This window comes from Anomaloglossus baeobatrachus, chromosome 3, assembly GCF_048569485.1.
Source record: "Anomaloglossus baeobatrachus isolate aAnoBae1 chromosome 3, aAnoBae1.hap1, whole genome shotgun sequence".
NCBI lineage: Eukaryota > Metazoa > Chordata > Amphibia > Anura > Aromobatidae > Anomaloglossus > Anomaloglossus baeobatrachus.
The window spans coordinates 637,674,063-637,690,384 of NC_134355.1; positions in this window are offsets into that span (position 1 = coordinate 637,674,063).

Consider the following 16,322-nt stretch of genomic DNA (forward strand, 5'->3'; position numbering starts at 1 on the left):
GACGGACGGATGTCTTCCACTCTCCCACCCAAGCAACCTAGCCCTGATGCTGCCCCTAAGAAGTGGGCAGCACCCCTTGACCCCAGTCCAGGTTCAGGCTTCCCGAGTACGGGTACGGGTACTCGCACCCAGCTGTCACTTCAGGGGACCCCACGTCCAGGGGGACCCCTGACCCCCGGAGGATGGCCACCGGTCCTGGTGGTGGCCGGGCCCCAGCCTGCTCTGCTGCGGGCTCTTCCTCCAACCTGCCTCTCCGGAGGCGGCAATGGTTTCCATCCCACAAAACTATTTACAAGCCCACCAGTTCGTGGGTGGCCTACCAGTTCTCGGCCATGTTCATGAGTAGTTCCTCATGTGGGTGGTAAAAACACACAGAGTCACTCCGGGGACAACTTGCCGGCAACGGCCGGGATAATCACTGTAGCTAATCAGATGACCTTTTCGGTTGATTTTTGTCATTCATTCACATATTTACACACTTAGCATATGATACCCCTAAATGGTAGTTTCCCTGTACCTAAGTGGGGGTTGGCCTAGGTTGGGGCGTGTGGACCTTCTGCGCCCAGTGGTATCAGTGGAGGGCAAGGGGACAGAAGAGACAGTCAGTTCCTTTTCCCGTCTACCGTGTGGGGTCAGTGAAGACTCAGGGGGACTGGGTACAGGTGCAGCCCTGGGCACTGGTTCACTGGCGGTTACTTCCGTCTCCTTTTCCTCCACGGGTTGTGGGAACATTATTACCGGAATAAGCACCGCGCCGTTCTGTGTAGGCCAGTCCGCTGGGAAATCACCCATCACTGTATGGATCACCTCTTTTTCTTTCTCCCCGGTCGGTCTGGGGGCTGGAACTTCAGCTGCCACCTTCAACGGAGATGGGCACCTCTTCAGGTGGTCTCTGGAAACCGTGGCCGAAGTCTTCCCCTGGTCACGACTAATCTGGTAGGCCTTCTCATTCTCCCATTCAGTGGGTTGTATGACATACGGGGTCTTTTCCCACTGGTCATCAAGCTTATGGGTTCTTATTTTTTGTTTTAGCACTACATCCCCAGGTTTAAAGGGGCCAGCTGGAGCCCGCTTGTTGAAGTACTGCTCCTGCTGTTCCCGGCTCCGACACAGGTTCCTTTCTACGTACTCCTGGACCTGTCGGTACTGTGCTCTCCGCCAAGTGTCCCATCCAGCAGTCGAAGGGAGGGCCTCTGGAGCTTCCAAGCCCATTTCTAGGTCCACCGGCAACCGGCCTGGCTGAGCTCTCATCAAATACGCTGGTGTACATTTGCATTTGGTAAAGCTAGAGGGGATGTTATTGTACATATCGACCAGGTCAGGCAGCTTTTCTGGCCACAGGTTCCGCTCTTCCAACGGTAACATCTTGAGGAGACCCAGGACCAGATGGTTCATCTTTTCACACATGCCATTAGTCTGGGCATGGTAAGGCGTGGTCCGAATCTTCTTGCAGCCGTACAACTGGCAGAATTCTTGAAACACCTCTGCTTCAAAAGCCGGACCCCGATCGGTAAGCACCCTCTCCGGGTACCCGTGCGGTCAGCAAAAATAGGCCTGGAATGCTCTAGCGGCAGTACGGCCGTCAAGTCCTTGACTGAGACAACCACCATGAATCTCGAGTAGTGGTCTACGATGGTCAGGGCGTAGGTGTACCCACTTCGGCTAGGGGTGAGTTTAACGTGGTCCAGGGTGACCAACTCCAGCGGCTGATGAGTGATGATTGGGCATAGAGGGGCCTTCTGGCTGACCTCGTCCCTTCTTCTCAGTGCACAGGGACCACACTCTCGGTACCAGGCCTCCACAGACTCCCGCATCCCACTCCAATAGAACCACTCTCTCAACAGCATCTCCAGCTTCTTCCACCCAAAGTGCCCGGCACCGTCATGGTAAGCCCGTAGAACTGTGGGCACACTAGCCTGAGGAACCACCAGCTGACGAACCTTCTCATGGGTCTTCGGGTTGATCAGTTCCCGATACAGTTTCCTCTGGTCCAGATGCAGCCAGCTCGTTCTTTCCACAGCCGTTGGACCTCGGGGGGAGCAGAAGGGTCCATTCTAGCAGAACCTTGTTCAATCATGGTCTTGACCACTTGGACGGTAGGCGCTTGGTCTTGGGTTTCTTGCCATCCCTGACTGGGTAGCGGGTCCAGGCTCGCCTGTTGCTGCTTGACATGCAACTGCTTGACTGGTGGCCGGTGAAATGCGGGCAGCTCGATTTCCTCGAGATCATCGCCTTCCGGCCCCTCATCCGATAGGTGAGGCATCCGGGATAGCGCGTCCGCGTTGTTGTTCTTGTGGCCGGCTCGGTACTTGATCGTGAAGTCATAATTAGACAGCCTGGCCACCCACCGCTGCTCTAACGCGCCCAGCTTGGCCATGTCCAGATGGGTTAACGGATTATTGTCCGTATAGGCGGTGAACTTAGCTGCTGCGAGGTAATGGCGGAATCGCTCAGTAATGGCCGACACCAGGGCTAGGAACTCAAGCTTGAAGGAGCTGTAATTCTCAGGGTTCCTCTCCTTGGGCCAGAGTTTTCTGCTGGCGTAGGCGATCACTTTTTCCCTACCGTTCTGGACCTGGGACAGAACGGCTCCCAAGCCTACATTACTGGCATCGGTGTAGAGGATGAATTGGAGATTATAGTCGGGGTACGCCAGGATTTCTTCCCCGTTCAAGGCCGTCTTCAGCTGGCAGAAGGACTCTTCATGCTTCTCTTCCCATGCCAACGGGGTTCCAGAGGGCCTGCCACCCTTGGTCTGTCCCACGAGGAGGTCTTGCATGGGGACGGCCATCTTCGTGTATCCCTTAATGAAGCGGTGATAGTAGCCCACCAGGCCCAGGAACTGTCTCACCTCCCTTACCGTGGTCGGCTTCGGCCAGTCCTGAATGGCAGTGATCTTCTCGGGATCTGAGGCGACGCCTTCCGCTCCCACCATGTGTCCGAGGTACTGCACCCTGGGTTTCAGTAGGTGGCACTTAGAGTGCTTCAATTTCATCCCATATTTGGCTAGGGACACGAATACTTCAGCCAGATGTTCCAGATGGGGCTCGTACGTCTGGGAATACATGATCACATCGTCCAGGTACAGTAGGACCGTTTCAAAGTTGAGATGTCCCAGGCAGCACTCCATGAGCCGTTGGAAGGTTCCAGGGGCATTGCACAGCCCGAACGGCATGCTGTTAAACTCGCAGAGTCCCATGGGAGTCTTCTCACAGTCCTCTGGTGCGACCGCTACCTGCCAGTACCCGCTAGTAAGGTCAAGGGTAGAGAAGAAGTTAGCAGTTCTCAGGGCAGCTAGCGACTCTTCGATACGGGGGAGAGGATAGGCATCTTTATGCGTGATCTGGTTGATCTTCCGGTAATCCACACACATTCTCATGGTGCCGTCCTTCTTCTTTACCAGCACCAGTGGGGCTTCCTAGGGACTACAACTATCCCGAATGACCCCTGCCTCCTTCATGTTCCTCAACATGTCTTTGGTGCATTGATAGTGTGCTGGCAGAATGGGCCTATACCTCTCTTTGATGGGTGGGTGTAGGCCTGTAGGGATATGGTGTTGAATCCCCTTTATCCTCCCGAAATCTAATGGGTGCTTGCTGAAAACCTGTTCATACTCTTGCACTACCCGGTATACCCCCTCTTTGTGATGCGTGGATGTGGTTTCAGTACCTACGTGTAGTTCCTGGCAACACTCCTCTAACTGTTCAGGGGGTGTATGGTTACTGGCAGGGGATGCTGAGGTAGGAGGGACGGCTTCGTGAATGGTGTGAGGGTCTAGGGTGAGCAACTTGGCGAGGGTAGCGTAACGGGGGAGCCTGACTTCTTCCTCTCCACAATTCAGCACTCTTACAGGCACTCTCCCCTTTTTAACGTCAACCACACCTCTGGCCGCCATCACCGTGGGCCAGTGTTCAGAAGGCGTGGGTTCCACCATCGCCGGGTAGTCGCGTCCCTGGGGGCCTGCTGCTGCCCTGCACCAGATCATCATTTCACTTCGGGGTGGCACTACTAAGGGGGCCACGTCCATCACCCTCACTCCACTAATCTCTCCGCCAGTCGAGTTCACTTACTGCCGGTACAGAAGGGCCTGGATCTCACGCTGCACAGCCCTCTGTCGGCCCCCTCCTGCTGTGGCGGCAAACTGCTGCAACAGATTCAGGACCTCACTCATACAATGCTCCATCACGTTGGTCCCAAAGATTACTTTCGGGGTATGATCACTGGGTTCATTCATTACCACAATCATCCCTTGATTCTTTAACTCCGCACGTCCCACAGTCAGGGTCACTTGCTTGTATCCCACCTGGGTTAGCGGGAGTCCATTGGCTGCGATAAGGGTCAGGCTATCATCAGAGGGGGCAAGTTCGTGAGTACCCCAATACTGCTGGTACAGTGTATATGGTATAGTGGTTACCTGTGATCCTGTGTCCAAGAGGGCCATGAGCAGGACGCCGTCCACTGCCAGGGGGATGATGGGGCGAGCTCCGACGTACCGGTCTCGCCAATCGGGGGGGCCGTTGGTGTCTACTCCTGAGGATTGGCCCTTGGCCCCAGGGGTTGCTCGTTTAACGGGCACCTCCTAGACTAGTGGCCAGGCTTGCTGCACCTGTAACAAATAGGAGGCCCATACCGTGAGTCATTGGTCCTTCTCCGCTGCATCCAGGGGATGTCCTCCGGGCTGTTGGCGAGCTGGATCCCTCCTGGGGGCTTGACTCTCGTCGGAAGCTGGAGTGCGGTGAGGATCTTGGCTAGGTCTCCATCCATGCGGCGAACCTGGGCCGCTAGTTCCTCCATCATCACGATGGGTGCTGCAGGGGCCGGTAGAGCCGGGGGTGGAGGTGCGACCGTGATAGGGGCGGTCTCAGCCGGCCATGAAGCCGCCTCAGGAGCGTCTGGCGTTGGGGCCTGCAGAGCCTTGATGGCCCGCTCTTTCAGCACTGCAAAGTCCAGATTGGGGTGTTCTAAGGGCTAAGGCCCACAGTCGCAGCTGCTTGCGGTCTTCCACGGACCCCAGCCCTTGCAGGAATTGTTCTACTAGCATCTTATTACTGTCCACATCATTAATAGTGTCCACCCCCTTCAATGTACGGAGGGCTGTTTGCAGGCGCAGGGCGTAGTCTCTTACATTGTCTGCAGGCCATTGTCGGCACTGATAAAACTGCATCCGCAGCTCCGCTTCTGTGCGGGTCTCAAAAGCGATTTGTAGTTTCTCGAAAATGGTAGTCACCGATGCCCGGTCCGCGTCGGTCCAGGTCTCCGCCTCCTGCTCAGCCACGTCGGTTAGCTGCCCTAATACTACCGCTGCCCGTTGCCTATCAGCCAAGGTATATAAATCGAGGACCGGGCTAATCTTTTTCCGGAACACCTGCAAAGCATCACGCTTCCCATCGTACTGCAGTAGCCAGGTAGCACCGGGCACATAAAGCAGGGAGAAACGGCATCACCTGGGCGACCGCTGGGCCTGCGGCCTCCCCCGCTCCTGCGGCCGGAGCATGGGCTATCCCGTTTCCAACTACGGGTGCGGCGGCAGCTGCAACCGCCACTCCTCCAACAGCTCCGTCGAGCGTAGACATCTTTTTCCCGTCCCCTCTTGGTTCTCTTCAGCACTTCCGCTTGTTGGGGGCGGGACTTCACTTTTGCGCCTTCCCTGCTCGGAGAAGACGCTCGAGCAGGAGATTTTCGCGCCAAAGATGGCGGCATTTCAAAAATTTTCTGACGGACACCGCCGGCGGGGATCACAAGGCGCACTTCTACTGGTAAGTAGATGGACTCAATCCTGTTTGTGACGCCAAGTTGTCGCGGGCGGGGAGGTACGCCGCCGCCGCTGCGCTCGCAAACGCTTGGGTCTGGTGCTGCTGCGGCTGCTGCTGCTCGGTGGCTCGAGCGGTGGGCCGGATCCGGGGACTCGAGCGGCGCTCCTCGCCCGTGAGTGAAAGGGGTGGTTGGTTTGGGGGATTTGGTCTGTGATGCCACCCACGGGTTGTGGTGAAGGTAGGCACCACCGCTGCTGGTGACGGGGATCCCAGGAGCGATGGTATGGTGCAGCTGGGATGTTGTTTTCCCCCTCCGTGGGTAGGGGTCGGTGGTCCCGGGGCCCGGTGGTGTGACGGGGAGGCAGGGTTGGTGAGGTGCAGGGTTGCAGGGACAGCGCGGCGCGGTGCCGGATGGCACGGGTGTACTCACTCAGTAAGAGAAGAACAAAGTCCTCGGTAAACCAAACGGCTGGATGGACGGGTCCCGCAGCCGGCTGCAGTGTCTCTCCCCGGACAGGTGATGGCGGCTGTCTTTCCCTGCACCTTTGTGTACTTGTTTGACTATGGTGCATCCCCAATGGTAGTCCGCTCCCCGGTGTATGGGTGCCGGAGGAGCCCGTTTGCCCGCAGGCGCTGGCCCTTGGGTCTCTAGCCTTAGGCGGTAGCTATATACCCTCACGGTGTGGGCGGTTGCCTTCTATCGGGTCTTTGGCTGTTAGGAAATCCCTGGGGTTCCTGTCACACTCGGATTTGACGGTTGACGGCGACTCCAAGCCTAGTCGGGGTCCGATGGCCCTGCCTGTGTGTGCTGGCTTCACTTCGCTCCCCAGTTGGTACCGGTGGGCCAACACCCGACCCTGGTCCTACGGTTCCGCGTCGATTCACCACTCCTGCAGACGGCCACCACCGTCTGCCAACCTTGTTGTCAGTGCCTGGGCCACAAACCCAGACACCCTTCACTTGACTCCTCTCACTTTCACCTCCAAACTCTAACTGTCACTTTTCCCGCCTCCAGGCCTGTGAACTGCTCGGTGGGTGGGGCCAATCGCTTGGCTCCACCCCACCTGGTGTGGACATCAGACCCTGGAGTGAGGCAACAAGGATTTTGTGTTTGGATAATGTTACTGTCTAGTGGGGGTGAGGGTGTGTGAGTGTTACTTGTGACGACCTGGCTAGTCCAGGGCGCCACACTTTCTTTGCTGCTGTGCTCTGGGCTCTCAAGTTGGTTAGGGACCGTGCAAATCCCCTCACCGGGCAGAGTCATCAGATGAGCTTGGAGCGTCTGTCTGACCTAGGGTTCTGCCCCCTGCCGTGCTCAGTCGTGTTGTGACGCCCTGGGCAAGCCAGGGGTCACAGGTCATCACACCACCACACCCTACACCCCAGTTAGGAACACCAAAGCTAACCAGAAATCCTTGTTGCCTTCCTCCAGGGGCTGATGTTCACACCAGGGGGTGGGCCAGGCGGTTGGCTCCGCCCACCGAGGAGTTCACAGCCCTGGAGGCGGGAAGAACCAGGCAGATAGAGTTTGGAGGAGGAAGTGGAAGAGTGGAGTGTTAGAGTCAGCTCAGGGGGAGCTTGAGTGAGGAGGAAAGTTAAGCTAAGGAAGTGAAAGTAGAAGGAAGTGAAGTGGTAGAGGAGCAAAGGAGAAAACTGGAGTAAAGGAGTAAAAGTGAAGCTGGTCCGGGTGTGTGCCCCGGACTGAGACAGCAAGGTCAGCAGACTGCGGTGACTGTCTGGAGGGGTGATTGCTCGGAGGTTCCTGGAAGGACCGTGGACGGGTGGTGACCCGGCGGTCTGGAGCAGTGTACAAAGAACAGTCAGCACCAGGGCAGGGGCCTCTCGGACCCCGGCAAGGCTAGGAGTCACCATAATTTGCCAAATCCGTCAGTGAAGGGGACGGCTGTCTCCCAACAACCAAGTCCCGATTGAAGGCAACAGCCCAACCATTAAAGCAGAGACACCGCCACCGCCAGGGCACCAGTTTCTGAGGGCCAGCGCCTGCGGGCAAAGAGTAGAGCTCCTCCGGTCCAGCTTGAAGCCGGGGAGCGGGTTACCGGTGGGAACCCATCGCAACCATCAACAACATAGGTGCAGGACAGAGGGACATCACCGTCACCTACTGGGGAAAGCAAGTGCAGCCGTCCGTGGGAACCGTCTTTCCAGCCGTGTGTTTTACCGAGAACTGTGTCATCGTCTCAGGCTGAGTGAGTACCACAGTGCCGCAAGGCACAGCGCTGCCCCTGCGTCCCTGCGCCCACCAAGCCCTGCATCTCCCACCTCATCACTGGGCCCCGGGATCACCAACCCCTACCCACGGAGGGGAAACACAACAACTTGCTGCTTCACACCATCACTCCCGGGATCCCCACACCGAGCAGCGGTGGTGCTAACAAATCACCACAACCGTGGGTGGCGTCACGGACAATAGACTATATCCCAAAACCCAATCAAGCGCCGCTCGAGACCCCCGGGATCCGGCCCACCGCTTGAGCCACCACTGAGCAGCAGCAGCCGGACCCGAGCAGAGGGGTGAGCGCAGTGCTGACACCCTCCTCCCCGCCCGCGACAGTGTCAGTACTCCCTGTACTCTCCCAGCGACTGTACTCCTTTTCACTCCGTCATCCACTCCACACGTGTCATCTGTATGCACGTCAACTTCAAACCTCCTCACTCCATGTCTGACTACCATCAACTGCCTACTGCACTCTCTAACCCCTCCGCCTTTCCTGGTTTCTGACTACTGGGTTTGGATCAGTTTGGATCAGTCTCCACCATATGTGGCTATCCATCAGGTCCGTCTCTAGCCTGTTACCCAGTTTGGAAGGAAAAGGGCATGACTATGTGTGTTTGTTTGGTATCTACCGGCATTGGTCTTCCAGGAACCCGAGGTTAGCACTGCATCTGCAACTAGATGCAATACCTTGTTGCACCTGACCCATCAGGGGCGCCACAGAACCACCCTGACATAGGGAAAAATACACACCCTAGCCTGTAGTTGGTGGAGACAGAAGCCAAGCAGTGACGCCCTCTCCAGCATTACAGCATGCATACTGTGGAGCCACATTGGGAGGGGAGGGGCTAAATGGAAGGGCAGAGACAGAGACAACCCTGGAGACAGAAGAAAAAAGAAAAGATCAGAAGATAAAAAACATGGAAGAAGTGACAGAGAGAGAGAGTCAGCCGACAAGAGAAAATAAGTACACAAGAAAGAGAGAACAAGTGAGACAGGATTCAATAAGACACAGAAGACAAGAGAGAGGCAGGATAAAAGGCAGTAGAAAATAGTGCAACACAGTACTAGAAAAAGTACAACACACAAGAGATAGGCAGCAGACTAGAGAGGGACAGATTAGAGAGAGGCAGGATACAAGAGAGAGACAGCAGACTGTTAGGAGGTGCTATGCTGGCCCTGCAAATGTGGGCCACACTCTCGCCCTGACTCTGGAGGTACCCTTGATGGTAGGGAGGTCAAGGTCACCACCCTAAGCCCTGTCTCCTGTCCGGCTCTGTCCTTTTAACACCAACCCTGGGATGGGCAGGACCCCAGGCAACAATCACCCAAAGGCACAGACAAAGGGTAAAACTGAAACACACGCACACCACAAATGACCACAGATGAGAGACAAAATGACACCAGGGAATAAATTAAAAGAGGTAGGAGTATATCACACCAGGAAACTCACAAACGAAGCAGACAACAATTAGCTGGTTACCAAATAGAGGTATACCACGGATGCCGGGATTTCACCACTGCAAGCAGAGACTATCTTCGGCGATCTCCTACTACACACCTCAGCCTTAAATAGGAGGAGACCAGCTGTGGAAGGAAATTAGCAACCTGGCTCTCAGCAGGCTGTGCCACAAGGATTAACTCCTCCATGACCTGGAGCAGTGAAACAACTGAGCCAATGCCAGCCGAGCAGAGCACTTAAGAGAGACCAGGTTGTCTGTCGGACTCTGCAATGTGAACAAAGTTCGACGCAGTAGAAGTTATCTGTGTGCGCGGATACCGATGGCGCATGACACAGACTAGAGAGCGACAGGAAACACGAGAGAAAGGATACAAGAGAAATACAGCAGATGAGAGAAACAGCAGATAATAGAGAGGCAGGACACAAAAGAGAGACAGAAGACAATAAAGACAGCAGATGACAGGGACAGCAGAAGAAAGAGAGACAGGAGAGTTGTGCAGAGGCAGTCGAAGTAGCAGGAGGTGTGGAGCCGCATCTGGAGGGCAGAGCAGAGGAGCAGGGTCCTGCCAGACACTGCACCAGTCAGTGGCTGCTGGCGGGGAAGAAAGACTACTCAGCAGTGCCGCCTGAAATCTACCTAGTGCAGAGGTGGCTGAGTAAGTGAACTGCCAGTAGACCCAGCCCGCAAGGGAAAACAGGGCCCCAGAGCAGGGGCTCATTCAGTTGGCCTGCCAAACCTGCTGGTGAGGGCCCTTTATGTGCCTCACCAACCTACACAGAGTCCGCAGCTGCAGCAGCAACAAGGGGGCCCATAAGTGACAGAAGGCAAGCAGCCAGAATTACTTGGTCCACGCTGCCCGCAAACGGGCCAGAAAGGGGAGAACAGCAGATGCGACTGTCGCGGGCGGGGAGGGGGCCGTTGCTGCTGCGCTCTCGCTGGCGCTCGGGTCCGACGCTGCTGCAGCTTGCTGCTTGCTGCTCTCTGCTCGGTGGCTCGAGCGGTGGGCCGGATCCGGGGACTTGAGCGGCACTCCTTGCTGCCCGTGAGTGAAAAGGGGTAGTTTTTGGGATTGGGGAAGTCGGTTCATGACGCCACCCACGGTTTGTGGTGAGGTTGGGACACCACCACTGCTCTGGACGGGGATCCCGGGAGCGATGACAGGAAGCAGCCGAGATGTTTCTCTCCCCTCTGTGGGTAGGGGGTTTTGGGTGGTCCCGGGGCCCGGTGGGGGTAACTGGAATGTGGATGGCAGGGTTTGGTGAGGTGCAGGGTCACGGGGGCAGCGCGGTGCCAGACGGCACGGTGGTACTCACTCAGCCAGTAACGTACACGGAGTCTCTGGTAAAACAAATGGCTGGATGGACGGGTTCCGCAGACGGCCGCGGTGGTCACTCCCGGTAGGTTGGCGGTGACTGCCTTTCCCTGCACCTGTAGTGTGTTTTCGGCCCCGATGGCTTCCCACCGGTAACCTGCTCCCCAGCGTGGATAGATGCCGAGGGATCCCCTTTTGCCTGCAGGCTCTGGCCCTGGGAACTGTAGCCTTGGCGGTGACTGTAAACAGTCACAGTCACAGTTGAGCGGTTGCCTTCAATCGGCTCTTTGCTGCTGGGAAACCCCGGAGGTTCCCGTCGCTAACGGACTTGACCGGTTTAACGGCAACTCCAAGCCTGGTTGGGGTCCGTAGGCCCTGCCCTATGGTGCTGGCTTCTCTTCGCTCCCCGGTTCGGTACCGGCAGGCCACCGCCCGTCCCCAGTCCTACGGTTCCGCGTTGATCGGCCCTTCCTGCAGACGGTCACCACCATCTGCCAACCTTGCTGTATGTGCTCAGGCCATGTACCCGCACACAGTCAGTCTGCTCCTCTACTACCACCTCACTCCTCTCTTCTTCTACTCCAAAACTACTCTGCTTCCTTTTTCAGCCTCCAGGACTGTGAACTCCTCAGTGGGTGGGGCCAACCGCCTGGCTCCTCCCCACCTGGTGTGGACATCAGCCCCTGGAGGGAGGCAACAAGGATTTGTGTGTGACTGATGTGTCTAACCGGGGTGTGTGGTGTGTTGTTGCAGTACCTGTGACGACCTGGCTTGTCCAGGGCGCCACACGACTTCCCTGAGTGATTTCAGCAATACTACAAGTAGGAGTCACTGCAAAACTAGAAGGGGAAGGAAGGTGAGTCAGCAGTCACCCCTACATCAGCCGAAGGGAAACCTGGTTTCTCCTGGTTCATCATAGCATCGCCCGGGTTACCTCACCCCTGCCATCTGAAAGTGAGTAAAAACCCTGAAAGACATTGCTATTTGTGTGTGAGGTCTTCTGCGACCTGTGGTACTACACACTTACACTGGGCCCTGGGGCCAGCCTCACTCTTGGGAGGCCACAACAACTGACTGCATCTAACATCAGCCCCAGGCATCCCCTAAACTGCAGTGGCGGTCACTCCCTGACCGCAAATACCGAGAGTGGTGTCACGATCCCCATAGAAGTTAACCTGACCTACCCGTGGCCAGAAGATTTCCTGCACTGTGGCGTCCCCGAACAGGACCAGCGCTACTGGGGTGGCACATGTGCTGTGAAGTTTTGTGAGTATCAGAGCCAGGAAGATGGTCACGAGACTGCGAGTATGTGATAAACACAAACAAAATTATTTTCTTGTACACATTTCCGGATTTTGTTTCACCACATAAATAAAAAAAAAAAACTATACATGTTTGGTGTCTGTGATCTCACACTGACCTGGAGAATCATAGTGCCAAGTCAGTTTTACCATATAGTGAACAAGGTAAATAACAATGTGGATGTAAAAATAAAAAAAAGTTATGGCTGTTGGAAGTTTGGAGGAACTGGAGTAAAGATGGAAAATATATATATATATATACACAAAGAAATAATGGGCTTGGTGGTAAGGTGAAAAGAGCATGCTCATGTGCCGCCCCTGCAGCGGTCGAGCCGCTCGGATCCGGGGTCTGTTGTGGCTTGAGGGTCTCCGGACACGGGGGCTCGCAGCCACTTCAAATGAAAAGGGGGGTATTTACAGGGGATTTAGAGTTCGTGACACCACCCGTGGTTCGCGGTAAGGGGAGTACCACCGCTGCCGATGGGAGTACCCGGGGGAAGATGGAGTGGGGCAGCCAGATGACGTTCCCTCCATGGGTAGGGGAGGCCCCAGGACTCTGGATGGTGGAGGTGCAGGGGAGCGCAGCGCTGGTTGGAAGCAGGGGATGACCACGTACTCACTCAGGCAATGTTGGTGGGGATGCGACCGCAAAGCAGACTCTGATACAAAGGTAAACCAAGTCTCTGGAATGCCGTTGCCTCTCTGGGGAAGCTCGTCCGGGAGTCCACTCCCTTTGGTGATGCGGGTAGTCGGTACCTTGCCTCCATGCACTAATGTTAGATGTTCTGTGTGACCCCTCGGTCTGAAGCTTTCAGGGTCCCGCTCCCCACTATTAGGTAAGAAAGCTGTGATCGATGGCTGACACTTTGGATTTCAGTGGGCTGCGTGGGTTGGAAAACCCTATCCCCCTCGATGTGTTGATGCCTTCGATCTCTGAGCTCTTGGGGACAGTTCATAGAGATACTATCCTCCACAGGTTAATTATCAGGTTGCTTGAAGCTACTCCCTGATCTAGGGTCCAGTACCCCGCCATGCTCAGTACCGGTTCGGTTATTAGGTACTCCGGTGCCAACTGTTCCACTAAACTAAGTCTGGCTCCTTTCTCCAATACCCTGCGACCGGGTCTCCGACACCTCTGGTCCCAGACCACCGTCTACGACCTAGGCAACGTCTCCCAGGGAGCTCCAGCTCCCCCTAGCTCCTCAGTCTCTGAGGGCTACCACTGTTCTCCTCTCCCAGCTCCCCAGGAGCTGCCACTTCAGCTCCTCTCTCACTGAAAGCTGACACTGAACTGACTTAAGTCCCTCCCACCAGTCTGTGTGACTCCTAGGCGGGTGGCCCTAGTCCAGCTAGACCACCCACTGGTGTGCCTGACTGGGTGTGGTGTAAGGTGACTAGGATTTGAATGCTGATGGAGCAACATCATAAGATAGGATCCCAGACCAATGGGGGGTTGAGTCCTGCACCAGCAGATAAGAGTGCAGTACCCTGTGACACCCTGACTAGTTCAGGGGCATCACACTCACAGTTTAGTTGTCCTGACTAGTTCAGGGGCATCACACTCACAGTTTAGTTGTAACACCTTAATACCTCAAGTTGGATATATCCGTCATGGAGGAAATCTCACAAGTGTTGACCTCATTAACTCAGTGATGTCAGCACTCATGAGAAATTCCATGCTGTTGCTGACTGGCAAAAACCTATGCAGCTTTATTCTGAGAACATTTTCACAATTACGCCCCATAGGAATCAATGGGCATTGTTGGACATTATAGTTTGGATTACTTGGAACTTCCAGGATTTATTTTGAAGTAATAAATTGGTGAACGAGGGAGTGTGGTGGAGACTTTATTCAAATAAACTTTTCTTTCTGTATCTGATTTTTTCAAGTCTTCACTTGCCAGGTTAGTAATGGGGGTTTCTGATAAATTCCTATCCATTACTAACTAATCTCTGATCTTGATGCCAGCTGTCACTCCATAGCTGACATTAACTTCAAAAGTATTACCCCGATTGCCACCACACCAGGGTAATTGGGAAGAGCCGGATAATACACCAAAATTGGAGCATATAATGGATATGACACTTTTGGGGTGGCTGTGGGTTTTTATTTTTAGGCTGAGACGAGCCAAAGAATCTTGGGCCTTCCCATCCTTATAATACCATCCTCCAGCTGTCTGCTTTACTTCAGCTGGTTATCAAAAATATGAGGGACTCCATGCCATTTTTTAAATTATTTATTTAAATAATTTAGAAAAATATGGTGTGGGGTCCCCTCTATTGTTAATACCCAACCAAGGTACAGCAGACAGCTGGGAGTTGCTGCCCATAGTTGTCTGTTTAAGCTGCGCTGGATATCAAAAATAGGCGGTAGCCCACATAATTTTTTTTTATCTTTATTGTTCAGAGAAGAGGACAAGCAACTTCGGAATGCAATAAAGCTTGTTGATTGGCTGGTTGAATAGCTTTATTAACATACGAACATTAACCAAACTGTACACTCGGACATGGACTTTTTTTTAGTCGGACATGGATTTTTTTTTGGGTCTAAGTCCCGGACACCCAATGTCCAGTATGAACCCCAAACTCTACAGTTCAGGTTCATTCATTTCTAATCACGACTGGATATTTACATATTTGTTGCCTCTAAATTTAAGCAAGAATTTTCCCATTCACTGACAGCAAGAAAACAAAGTTTAAAAAAGTGAAGAATTGATGTATAAAGTAATGAATCCTCTAGAACCTTTCATATGTAGCAACTAAGCTGTAGGGTATCACATTAAATTTCACTATCTATTTTCTTATCCCACTGAACTTATCAGAGCTAATATAATATGAATCCAATATTGTTATCTAGTTGTAGTATAACTGGAACGTGGAGAAACCCAAGAAAAAACAATGAACTGAACATAGGGGGCTATATGAACTCCATGCTCTCTTAGTAAAGTTTGCTGCCTGCTTTGCTTCCTAGTAACATTTTTTTTCTCCCTTTTCCATTTGTGTACATTATATTGCTCATTATGTTTTCCCCTATTGTTTTTCTTTTCCATTGATATTGAGCATGAGATATTTTACTCTCATTGATCATATTTTCTAAGTTTATTTTATAAATTTCCCAGAAATGAAAAATTTGTTTCCAAGCAGATATTTAATTATTTTATGTTTTCCCTAATAAATTACCCGAGATCCTCTTGCAAGTTCTCACACATTCATTCTCGTTGTTCTTTAAGTGTTAAGAGCCAATATCCCGGTGAGCTTGGCTGCTCGTGTCTGTTATAAAGGCAACATTGGGAATGTATTCCCATGACCTCCCACCTACGTACGCTATCTTCTCACTATGGTGCAGTCATGGCAGTGCTCATCCATATTAGGTCAAATTTAAGTGGTACGTATATAATATAGCATATATATATATATATATATATATATATACACACTATATATATATATACAGTTAGGTCCAGAAATATTTGGACAGTGACACAATTTTCGCGAGTTGGGCTCTGCATGCCACCACATTGGATTTGAAATTAAATCTCTACAACAGAATTCAAGTGCAGATTGTAACGTTTAATTTGAAGGTTTGAACAAAAATATCTGATAGAAATTGTAGGAATTGTACACATTTCTTTACAAACACTCCACATTTTAGGAGATCAAAAGTAATTGGACAAATAAACCAAACCCAAACAAAATATTTTTATTTTCAATATTTTGTTGCGAATCCTTTGGAGGCAATCACTGCCTTAAGTCTGGAACCCATGGACATCACCAAACGCTGGGTTTCCTCCTTCTTAATGCTTTGCCAGGCCTTTACAGCCGCAGCCTTCAGATCTTGCTTGTTTGTGGGTCTTTCCGTCTTAAGTCTGGATTTGAGCAAGTGAAATGCATGCTCAATTGGGTTAAGATCTGGTGATTGACTTGGCCATTGCAGAATGTTCCACTTTTTTGCACTCATGAAGTCCTGGGTAGCTTTGGCTGTATGTTTGGGGTCATTGTCCATCTGTACCATGAAGCGCCGTCCGATCAACTTTGCGGCATTTGGCTGAATCTGGGCTGAAAGTATATCCCGGTACACTTCAGAATTCATCCGGCTACTCTTGTCTGCTGTTATGTCATCAATAAACACAAGTGATCCAGTGCCATTGAAAGCCATGCATGCCCATGCCATCACGTTGCCTCCACCATGTTTTACAGAGGATGTGGTGTGCCTTGGATCATGTGCCATTCCGTTTCTTCTCCAAACTTTTTTCTTCCCAT